General features: G+C 42.4%; 1 protein-coding gene across 5 annotated transcripts in view; it reads right to left on the bottom strand.

The window, feature by feature from the left end:
• The window catches only part of FBXO34 (F-box protein 34), a 112,589-nt gene extending 103,208 nt beyond the window's left edge, over positions 1–9,381 (bottom strand). For 2 of the 5 annotated variants that reach the window (XR_012516311.1, XR_012516310.1), the window contains exon 1: positions 9,219–9,345. The gene's annotated coding sequence lies outside the window, so the exon portion shown is untranslated. Of the gene's footprint in view, positions 1–8,771; positions 9,055–9,218 lie in introns of those variants that run through there. The other 3 variants (XM_039469114.2, XM_074393916.1, XM_010341069.3) reach the window with 3 other exon arrangements.
• Positions 9,382–11,593: the final 2,212 nt, after the last annotated feature.

Here is an 11,593-nt window from a genome sequence, read left to right on the forward strand (position 1 = left end):
GCTTCATAAGTGAAGGAAAAATAAAATCCTTTGTGAACAAGCAAGCACTCAGAGATTTCATCACCACCAAACCTGCTCTACAAGAACTCCTGAAAGAGGCTCTACACATATAAAGGAACAACCAGTACCAGCCACTCCAAAAACACACCAAATGGTAAAAAAGCAGCAACACAATCAAGAATCTGCATCAACTAACCAACAAAACAGCCAGGTAGCATCAAAATGACAGCATCAAATTCACACATAACAATACTATCCCTAAATGTCAATGGACTAAATGCCCCAATCAAAAGACACAGACTGGCAAATTGGATAAAAAGCCAAAACCCATCAGTGTGCTGTATCCAGGAAACCCATCTTACATGCAAGGATACACAAAGGCTCAAAATAAAGGGATGGAGGAAGATCTACCAAGCAAATGGAGAGCAAAAAAAGGCAGGAGTTGCAATTCTCATCTCTGATAAAATAGACTTTAAAGCAACAAAGATCAAAAGAGACAAAGAAGGACATTACATAATGGTAAAAGGATCACTGCAACAAGAAGAGCTAACGATCCTAAATATATATGCACCCAATACAGGAGCACCCAGATACATAAGGCAAGTTCTTAATGACTTACAAAGAGACTTAGACTCCCACACAATAATAGTGGGAGACTTTAACACCCCATTGTCAACATTAGACAGATCAACCAGACAGAAAATCAACAAGGATATCCAGGACCTGAACACAGACCTGGAACGAGCAAACCTAATAGACATTTACAGAACTCTCCACCCCAAATCCACAGAATATACATTCTTCTCAGCACCACATCACACCTACTCTAAAATTGACCACATAATTGGCAATAAATCACTCCTCAGCAAATGCAAAAGAACAGAAATCATAACAAACAGTCTCTCAGACCACAGTGCAATCGAGTTAGAACTCAGAATGCAGAAACTAACTCAGAACCGCACAGCTTCATGGAAACTGAACAACTTGCTCTTGAATGTTGACTGGATAAACAATGAAATGAAGGCAGAAATAAAGATGTTCTTCGAAACCAATGAGAACGAAGACACAACATACCAGAATCTCTGGGACACATTTAAAGCAGTCTCTAGAGGAAAATATATAGCAATGAGTGCCCACATGAGAAGAAAGGAGAGATCGAAAATTGACACCCTATCATCAAAATTGAAAGAGCTAGAGGAGCAAGATCAAAAAAACTCAAAACCTAGCAGAAGACAGGAAATAACTAAGATCAGAGCAGAACTGAAGCAAATAGAGACACAAAAAACTCTTCAAAAAATCAATAAATCCAGGAGCTGGTTTTTTGAAAAGATCAACAAAATAGACAGACCACTAGCCAGATTAATAAAAAAGAAAAGAGAGAATAACCAAATTGATGCAATAAAAAACGATAAAGGGGATATCACCACAGATTCCACAGAAATCCAAACCATCATCAGAGATTATTACAAACAACTCTATGCACATAAACTAGTAAACCTGGAAGAAATGGATAAATTCCTGGACACCTGCAACCTCCCAAGCCTAAACCTGGAAGAAGCCGAAACCCTGAATAGACCAATAACATGGTCTGAAGTCGAGGCAGCAATAAAGAGCCTACCACCCAAAAAAAGCCCAGGTCCAGATGGGTTCACAGCTGAATTCTACCAGACATACAAGGAGGAGCTGATACCATTCCTTCTGAAACTATTCCAGACAATCCAAAAAGAGGGAATCCTTCCCAAATCATTTTACGAGACAAACATCATCCTGATACCAAAACCCGGCAGAGACTCAACAAGAAAAGAAAATTTCAGGCCAATATCCATGATGAACATAGATGCAAAAATCTTCAATAAAATACTGGCAAACCGATTGCAACAGCATATCAAAAAGCTCATCCACCATGATCAAGTAGGATTCATCCCGGGGATGCAAGGCTGGTTCAACATACGCAAGTCCATAAACGTAATTCACCACATAAACAGAACCAAAGACAAAAACCACATGATTATCTCGATTGATGCAGAGAAGGCTTTTGACAAAATTCAACAACCCTTTATGCTAAAAACCCTCAATAAACTAGGTATTGACGGAACGTATCTCAAAACAATAAAAGCTATTTACGACAAACCAACAGCCAATATCATACTGAATGGGCAAAAACTGGAAGCATTCCCTTTGAAATCTGGCACTAGACAAGGATGCCCTCTCTCACCACTCCTATTCAATATAGTACTGGAAGTTCTAGCCAGAGCAATCAGGCAAGAAAAAGAAATAAAGGGTATCCAAATTGGAAAGGAGGAAATCAAATTGTCTCTATTTGCAGATGACATGATTGTATATCTGGAAGACCCCATCATCTCAGCCCAAAATCTCCTGAAACTGATAAACAACTTCAGCAAAGTCTCAGGATACAAAATCAACGTGCAAAAATCACAAGCATTCCTATACACCAGTAATAGACTTCAAGAGAGCCAAATCAAGAACGAACTGCCATTCACAATTGCTACAAAGAGAATAAAGTACCTAGGAATACAACTAACAAGGAACATAAAGGACCTCTTCAAGGAGAACTACAAGCCATTGCTCAACGAAATAAGAGAGGATACAAACAGATGGAGAAACATTCCATGTTCATGGTTAGGAAGAATCAACATAGTGAAAATGGCCATACTGCCCAAAGTAATTTACAGATTCAATGCTATTCCCATCAAGCTACCAATGACCTTCTTCACAGAACTGGAAAAAAACACCTTAAACTTCATATGGAACCAAAAGAGAGCCCGCATAGCCAAGTCAATTCTAAGCAAAAAGAACAAAGCAGGAGGCATCACACTACCGGACTTCAAACTATACTACAAGGCTACAGTAATCAAAACAGCATGGTACTGGTACCAAAACAGAGATATAGACCAATGGAACAGAACAGAGGCCTCACAGGAAATACACCATACCCACAACCATCTGATCTTCGACAAACCTGACAAAAACAAGCAATGGGGAAAGGACTCCCTGTTTAATAAATGGTGTTGGGAAAACTGGCTAGCCATGTGCAGAAAGCAGAAACAGGACCCCTTCCTGACACCTTACACCAAAATTAACTCCAGATGGATTAAAGACTTAAACATCAGACCTAATACCATAAAAACCTTAGAAGAAAATCTAGGCAAAACCATTCAGGACATAGGTGTAGGCAAGGACTTCATGACCAAAACGCCAAAAGCAATGGCAACAAAAGCCAAAATAGACAAATGGGACCTAATCAAACTCCACAGCTTCTGCACGGCAAAAGAAACAGTCAGTAGAGTGAATCGGCAACCAACAGAATGGGAAAAAATTTTTGCAGTCTACCCATCTGACAAGGGGCTGATATCCAGAATTTACAAAGAACTAAAGCAGATCTACAAGAAAAAAACAAACAAGCCCATTCAAAAATGGGCAAAGGATATGAACAGATACTTTACAAAAGAAGACATACAGGAGGCCAACAAACATACGAAAAAATGCTCATCATCACTGGTCATCAGAGAAATGCAAATCAAAACCACATTGAGATACCATCTCACACCAGTTAGAATGGCGATCATTAAAAAATCAGGAAACAACAGATGCTGGAGAGGATGTGGAGAAATAGGAACACTTCTACACTGTTGGTGGGAATGTAAATTAATTCAACCATTGTGGAAGACAGTGTGGCGATTCCTCAAGGACCTAAAAATAGAAATCCCATTTGACCCAGCAATCCCATTACTGGGTATATATCCAAAGGATTATAAATCATTCTACTACAAGGACACGTGCACACGAATGTTCATAGCAGCACTGTTTACAATAGCAAAGACCTGGAACCAACCCAAATGCCCAACGATGATAGACTGGATAGGGAAAATGTGGTACATATACACCATGGAATATTATGCAGCCATCAAAAACGATGAGTTCACGTCCTTTATAGGGACATGGATGAACCTGGAAACCATCATTCTCAGCAAACTGACACAAGAGCAGAAAATCAAACACCGTATATTCTCGCTCATAGGTGGGTGTTGAACAATGAGAACACATGGACACAGGGAGGGGAGCACTACACACTGGGGTCTGTTGGGGGGAAATGGGGGAGGGGTGGGGGGTGGGGAGGTGGGAAGAGATAGCATGGGGAGAAATGACAGATACAGGTGAGGGGACGGAAGGCAGCAAAGCACACTGCCATGTGTGTACCTATGCAACAATCTTGCATGTTCATCACATGTACCCCAAAACCTAAAATGCAATAAAAAAAAAAAAAGAAAAAAAAAAAAAAAAAAAAAAAAAAAAAAAGCACGGGTCATGGTAGCAACACGCCTGTGGTCCCACCTACTTGGGAGGCTGAGGCTAGAGAATGGCTTGAGTCCAGGAGTTCTGGGTTATAGTGCACTATGCCTATCAGGTGTAGGCACTAAGTTCGACATCAATATGGTGAACTCCTGGGAGCAGGGGACCAGCAGGTTGCCTAAGGACGGGTGAAGCGGCCCAGGTCAGAAACCCTAGCAGGTCAAAACTCCCATGCTGATTAGTAGTAGGATTGCACTTGTGAATAGCCACTGCACTCCAGCCTGGGCAACACAGCAAGACTCCTTCTCAAAAAAAAAAAAAGTAGCCGAGCATGGTGGAACACCTCTGTAGTTGCAACTACTCAGGAGGCTGAGGAAGGGGGGATGGCTTGAGTCCAGGAGCTCGATGTTACAGTGAGCTATGATTGCACCACTCTACTTCAGCCCAGACAACAAAGTGAGACTGTCTCAACAAACAAAACAAAAAACTAAATCGTAAGCTTATAGAGAGAGTAAGGGCTGTGTTCATTTCTTTATACTCTTTAACACCAAGCATAACACTACCCTAATGTACTTCTAACAAAGTAGATCATTTGAACAAGTAGTTTCAGAAGAAACTAGTAGAAATAAGACGGCAGGTGATTAAACAGCTAATGATATTGACCTGAAGCTGGGCTCGGTAGCTAATCCCAGCACTCTGGGAGGCCAAGGCAGTGGATCACAAGTTCAGGAGTTCGAGACCAGCCTGACCAATATGGTGAAACTCTGTTCTACTAAAAACACAAAAATTAGCCAAGCGTGATGGCTCACACCTGTAATCCCAGCTACTCAGGAGGCTGAGGCAAGAGAATCGCTTGAATCCGGGAGGTGGAGGCTGCAGTGAGCCAATACTGCCCCACTGCACTCCAGCCTGGGCAACAGAGCTACACTCTATCTCAATTAAAAAAAAAAAAAAAGAAAGAGAGAGAGAGAAATTGACCTAGAAGGTATGGGAAGGAACTTTTTATGGTGATGATAATGTTCTATATCACAACAGGGATATGGGTTACACAAATGTCTGAACTTGTTCAAACTAAGGAAATAGTATAAGATTTGTATATTTTGCTACATACAAGTTTTACCTAAAAACAAGTGAACAAATAGTTAATAGGCACGGGGAAATGTCTAGGTGTAAATAATACTTACTTTGAGGCCGGGCACGGTGGCTCACGCCTGTAATCCAAGCACTCTGGGGGCCAAGGTAGGCGGATCACCTGAGGTCGGGAGTTCAAGACCAGCCTGACCAACAGGGTGAAATCCCGTCTTTAAAATTAAAAAATAAAAATAAAAAAAGAACTAATGAGAGCCTCTTTTCTGTGGGGCACTAACTAGTGGAGGTGGGAATGAAAGGTTAAGTTCTTTTAACTAACACTAAGAAACTACAGTGTATTAATGCTCTCCTGGAAAATACAGTATGCTCATCAGCTTCAAAATACCATAAGCATTAACTAAAGGGGAGAAGATAAATTATGCAAAGATAAGAACTGACAGGAATTCAATTTCCAGATGACCTAAATGCATTTCGAGTTAATCTGCTCTTTTTTGTTTTTGTTGCTTCCAAAGGACTGCAGATTATGCACTTGCTGAATTTTGCCTTTGTCACACATGACCTAACAAGGAAGGCATTCATCATACCATAGTAGCTTCCCTCAAGTATCTGGTTCTAAACAGCTGCAAATTTTGGAAGACAACACTAAATGATGTCTCTAAAGATAAGTATGTTCTCTCTCAAAGAAATATTAAACTAAGATTAAAGTTTACTAGAATATAAAAACTGTCAAATTAAACTAGCTAAACATAAATTAAGTTTAAAAAATAAAGTAGAAAATTTTGTAAGAATTTAAATCGTTATGTTAATAAAATAATGGATCCAATAAACATATCCTAAAGAATGTCTATAAAACGGCACAGCACTCCCATTCTTCTTGACATTTGCTTTTATCCATCAGAAAGATGCCACACAACCAATGATTGGTTAATTCATTGCCCTCAAATGATATAAGGGAATAAAATGACTTAAAATAATAAAAGCAATCTCAAAATTAATTTCCATAAAACCATTCGTAAGAAGTAACAGCTACTTCCCAGATCCAAAACTGGAAAGCAAGGGGGTGAAAAATATCCTGCCAAAAATAGAAACAGACTGTAAAAATGTTTAACACAAGTTATGGCTTGTTAGGTAATTATACAACACTCACAAACTGGCTTTTAAATTATCTGTCATTGTTCCTCAGTCACATCAATATACACTAAGACATTTATTCTTCACCTATTAACTCATTTTCCATGAGGAAAAATAAAAGCTTCATAACTGCTAAGCAAAACGGGGAAAATGCACTACCCAAGAGCAGTTATCAGCTAAGTCTTATCAGCTGAAATCTTTCAACTCTCATTTAGTCTGACCTTCATCCTTTCCCAATAATACTAGTACACCAGGTTGGAACGGTGGTTCATGCCTGTAATCCCAATACTTTGGGAGGCTTAGGTGGGTGGATCACAAGGTCAGGAGTTCGAGACCAGCCTCACCAACACAGTGAAACCCCATCTCTACTAAAAATACAAAAATTAGTCAGACATGATGGCATGCACCTGTAGTCCCAGCTACACGGGAGGCTGAGGCAGGAGAATCACTTGAACTCAGGAGATGGAGGTTGCAGTGAGCTGAGAATGTACCATCCTGGGCATCGGAACAAGACTCGGTTTCAAAAAAAAAAACAAAACAACTAGTACAGCTAACTTACACAGAGCCATGTAGCTGGCTCCCAGAATGGCTACTACTTGGGAAAGACACATGCAGGTGTCCATTTTTGGACCTCCTTCAATTGCATTACATAATATCTTGCCAAGATTCTTTCATCTTAAAGAGACGGTTAACTAACACTCTGAATATCACCAGTTTCCATATTAATTCAGATGCCTCTCATTCTCTGGTGATCCAGAGGTTCAAATGGTATCTTTAGAGCCTTCACTCAACACTGTCAGCATATAATTCCTAATTTCTTAATAGAAGGAAGAAGAAAACAGAACTTCTAGTACACACAATGTTGTCAAATTCTCAAGGTTGTGCTGAGGATCAAAATAAGATTTACAGGAAAACCTTGCTTTCTGAACTTCCAGTCAAATCCAATAGTACCTAACAGGGGTAAATGTTTGCTTTTATTTCCTGCCTTAAAATCGGCACAAATTCCATCTGCATGTTGACATATGTAGAGACACTAACTTATCACCTTTAAAAAGCAAATGGGGAACAGGAAGTATTGAGAGAGAGAGAGAGAGAGAGAGAGACCCCCCTACCATTACAAGTCAAGGTGAGTGAGGAAGGATTGAGGAATCAATTTTAAGCCATCTACCTTTTGAACTAGATTCCATTTACATTACTCTACGGAGAGAAGGAAATGAAACTACTGATATGCTGGAATGTCTGAAGAGGGTCACTATGACAAATGACTAACTTCTCTTCTAGTTAGATCTTTTTTGAAAGCTTTGGAAGAAAAACAGTATTCATAGGCAAATCACTTTAAAATGCTGTAATTTCATATTTAAAAGCACTACAGACAAAATTTTAGTTACCTATCCAGACAAGCGGTCCTTGGATATGCTATTATATTAAGTTATAGCAGGGTATCAGAAAGCAAGAAAAAGGCTTGTTGCTAACTTCTAAACCACAGAAAACTCTCAATTATCCATGGCAGCATGGGGTATGATAGGGACAACCTGGATAAATGAACTCCTCAGGTGATTATCACTTAAGACAAATGTTGAATTAACTCAAGCTCCTCCCTCCCTTTACAATAGAAAAAAAAAATCATCTAAGATCCACTCTCCCATCTCCTGGCCATTTTCTAACAAAAAAATGCTAACAGCAGATAGCAGACGTCCAGTTAAAAAAAAAAAAAAGTAAAGCAAACTGTTTTATCAGCACTGTAACTGATTTTTTTTTCAGTAATTCTGACCGCAAACCATCAAATTTAAGCTTCCTAAAAGGCTTTTTACATTACACCCTCCAAAAAAACCTCCTACCTTGACTTAAATTTTCTAAGTCAAATGTCTTATATTGAGCTGTACTAACGATGCTTGCTTGACATGAAGTTAAAGAAATGAACAACTATTACATTAAAATTCCGAAATGCTGATATCGAACAACTTTCGATTCAAATCCACTGTGATTCCAGGCATCGATGGAAGACAACTTCCTTTTTCTCCCCGGCGGGTCCCCCCGGCCCTTCCGCGCGTCCAGGTCCCCGCCCGGGCCTGCGGTGACATCCCAGGACCCATTTTCTGACGTCACAGACACGCGGACCCACAGCCCTATGACTTCACCGCGAACCGCAGTCGACTTGCGCCAGCCCAGAGGCCGGGGAGGCGTCCCAGCCTCCACCCCGCCCCGTCCCCGTGGAAGGTTAAGGACAAGCGCCAGCTCACCTGCGCTGGGGCAGGGAAGGGCAGAGTGGCCGAGCCCGGGCGGGCGCGACAGGGGCGAGGCGACCCCAGTGCAGACCCTGACTTCCTCACCGCCCTGAGTCCCGTAGGTGGGGGCGCCGGTCCGGTGCTCGCTCACGGCCTATCCGTGATCTCCTCGGCTTCACCCGGGACCCAGGACCCCGCTCCCGCCTACCCGCCCGACCGTCCGTGGCCCGTGGGGGCGCTTAGCACCCGGGCCGTGCGCGCTGGGAGGGCTGCCTCGGAGGAGGCGCGGGCCGCCGCGTCCCTACCCGGGACCCGCGGGCGGCGCCCCTGCCCCCACCCGCCCGGCGCCCCGGGAGCGCAGGCAGGCAGGCAGCGGGAGGGGGCGGGGAGCGGCCACGGTGGCCGCCGCCGGACCCCAGCCCCGCAGCCCTCGCGCCACGCCCCACCCCGGCCCGGACCCACCTGCGCTCCTGTCCCGGCCGCGGCCTGGCCCGGGGGCTGCACCACCCCAATGCAGTGGCGGCGGCAGCAGCTGCGGCGCCGACGGCAGGAGGCCTGGCTCGCTCCCGACCGCTGAGGCGGACCGAGCACCCAGCGCGGCGCGGCGGCGCCCAACGCTCGCCCCGAAACCCATTTGTTTGGCTAAAACGGCGTGACGTCACGCGCCGGCCCAATCGACGGTTGGCCGGGGGAGGGGCCGCGGTACCAAGGTGTCACGGCGCCCTCTGTTGGACGCTGGGGGAAGGAAGAGGGAAGTAAAAAGAGAGACCTGGATGACGCGTCTGCCGCCCCCAAGTGGTAGAGAGTGAAAGTTTGAGCACTACTATGCGGAAAGCAATCAAACCCTGAGGCCAGCCAGAAGGGTAGTGACGCCAAGGTTCAGTGAGCAGACAAGTCAAGTTCATGAATATTCGTGGGTGGACCTGAAGCTATAAATGGTCTCAGATGCTATTAGATAACCCAGTAGACCTGGATCCCCATCTTGGTTCTGCGGCTAGCTTGGAAGGCTGGGGTTCAGAGTTTCAATCTGTAAAACGACAAAATTGGAAGAGTCCCTTCTCTCTTTCCTATGCAAATCACGGCAGGAGTACCTGTCAGAAAGGAGATAAACGTTGATGTTGATACCAAACTGTTAAAGTCTAAAGAAGCTTAAGGACTTGTTAATGATGGATATAAATTTTTAATACTCTACATTCAAATCAGAGGGCCAGTGAGGAACTTTTGATTCTCAACCTTTAAACTTATTATTGTTTTCATTGTAAAAGTAATATTAACAACACTGGCTGGGCGGGGAGGGGGAGCAAAAAAAAAACACACAACCCTGAAAAACATGAGGACAGTGTATTTTCTTCTAGACCTTTTGTCTCGTCTCATTTATTTTACGACACTGTAATAGCAGTGGTACGTGATTTTGCATCCTTTTTTCACATTTATAAGTATTTCTCATATTTCTACATAAGTTTCATAACCAGTTTAACACCTGCATAAAATTACATTAAGTGGACACGAAATTTACTGCATTAATTCTCTATTCTTGGACATAACTTTTTTCCCCTCACTTTTTGCCATTATAAAGAAATCTTGATGGATGTAGATTTTTATCTTCATGAATGTAGATTTTTTAAGATACCCAAAAGTGAAATTACTAGATGAAAAAAGAGTATCAGCACCTTCACGGTTACTAATACAAACTGCCAAATGACTTTTGAAAGGTTACCTTGGAGCTGGAATAAATAAAAAGTGAAATTATTTAAAAAAGAAAAAAATAAAATAAAGGGTTCTATCAAGTTACACTTAAATCACAATTGTGATTTTAGCCAGTCCTTAACAAAATTACTTTTGTCCAATTACAAAACTACTCTTGTAAAAGATATGTGTAAGCCAGGCGCGGTGGCTCAAGCCTGTAATCCCAGCACTTTGGGAGGCCGAGGCGGGTGGATCACGAGGTCAAGAGATCGAGACCGTCCTAGTCAACATGGTGAAACCCCGTCTCTACTAAAAATACAAAAAGTTAGCTGGGCATGGTGGTGCGTGCCTGTTATCCCAGCTACTCAGGAGGCTGAGGCAGGAGAATTGCCTGAACCCAGGAGGCGGAGGTTGCAGTGAGCCGAGATCGCGCCATTGCACTCCAGCCTGGGTAACAAGAGCGAAACTCCGTCTCAAAAAAAAAAAAAAAAAAGATATGTGTAAAATCTTAAATATCAAAACATAAAAACAAAATAAAAATAAATATTTCCCATAATCCCATCACTAGGAAATAACCACTTACTATCTCCATCTAGACCGTTATCTACATATTTTTAATAAAAATTGGAGAGGGTAAGTCCAGGCAAGGTGGCTTACGCCTGTAATCCCACCACTTTGGGAGGCCAAGGAGGTTGGATCACCTGAGGTCAGGAGTTTGAGACCAGCCTGGCCAACATGGTGAAACCACGTCTCTACTAAAAATACAAAAATTAGCTGAGCATAGTGGAATGCACCTGTAATTCCAGCTGCTTGGGAGGCTGAGGTGGTAGAATTGCTTGAACCTGGGAGGCAGAGGTTGCACTGAGCTGAGATGGCACTACTGCACTCCAGTCTGGGTGATGGAGTGAGACTCTGTGTCAAAATGAAAAAAAAAAAAATTAAGGAGGGATGTTATATGGTACACATTGGCATCAAACTGTATGTCTTCTTTAATACATGATCAATATTAACCCAATATATCATGATCATTTGAAACTTCTTTCTGTCATAGCTCAAAATTATAAAACTTCAGTATATTCTTTTGGATTCATCTCAAATGAACAAAACAAACCTCTTGATTCCAGTTGATTAGGGGAATCAAGAAGTCGATT

Source organism: Saimiri boliviensis, chromosome 2, assembly GCF_048565385.1.
Source record: "Saimiri boliviensis isolate mSaiBol1 chromosome 2, mSaiBol1.pri, whole genome shotgun sequence".
Classification (NCBI taxonomy): domain Eukaryota; kingdom Metazoa; phylum Chordata; class Mammalia; order Primates; family Cebidae; genus Saimiri; species Saimiri boliviensis.